This window comes from Bison bison, unplaced genomic scaffold, assembly GCF_000754665.1.
Source record: "Bison bison bison isolate TAMUID 2011002044 unplaced genomic scaffold, Bison_UMD1.0 scf7180017864062, whole genome shotgun sequence".
NCBI lineage: Eukaryota > Metazoa > Chordata > Mammalia > Artiodactyla > Bovidae > Bison > Bison bison.
In genome coordinates, this window is record NW_011494634.1 from 1,311,480 (window position 1) to 1,312,210 (window position 731).

Genomic DNA, 731 nt, shown 5'->3' on the forward strand with positions numbered 1-731 from the left:
GGCATGCTGCAATTCATGGGGTCACAAAGAGTTGGACACGACTGAGCGACTGAACTGAACTGAACTGAAGGCACAAAATGAGGCTTCCCAGGTGGCTTAGTAGTAAAGAATCGGCTTGCCAATGCAGGAGATTATGTTTGATCCCTGGGTTGGGAAGATCCCCTGGAGAAGGAAAAGGCTACCCATTCCAGTATTCTTGCTTGGAGAATCCCCATGGACACAGGAGCCTGGCGGGCTACTGTCTGTGGGGTTTCAAAAGAATCAGACATGACGTAGTGACTAAAAAAACAACAAAGGCACAAAATACATCAAGGGCAAGGTTCATTGTTAATGACCATGAATATAAATAAAATAGCCATCTTAATAATGTTGATTTGGCATGGTAGGGGGCTACCTTCTTATCTGACTTATCATCATTGTTTTGTTCATCAGATCAACATGCCCACTTTATCCTGGAGTAGGAGAATCTTTAGTTCTGTCATTTTCCTGGTGCGCATTTATTCTACATGCTACCTTCTACATTGAGGTTGCAATTCGTGAAATGTGATTCTAGAACTCTGAGTGACTTGAGTGTCTAGAAAAGTCATGAGCCTGCAGGAGGTTTTAACAGGGGTGATACTACCCACTGAAAGAAGTTACAGGAAGAGTAGAAGAACAGAATATAATTGCTTATGATCATATCTCAGAAGTCATGCCTGTGAAACAGAGCAAATACATAAATAATATTCGAG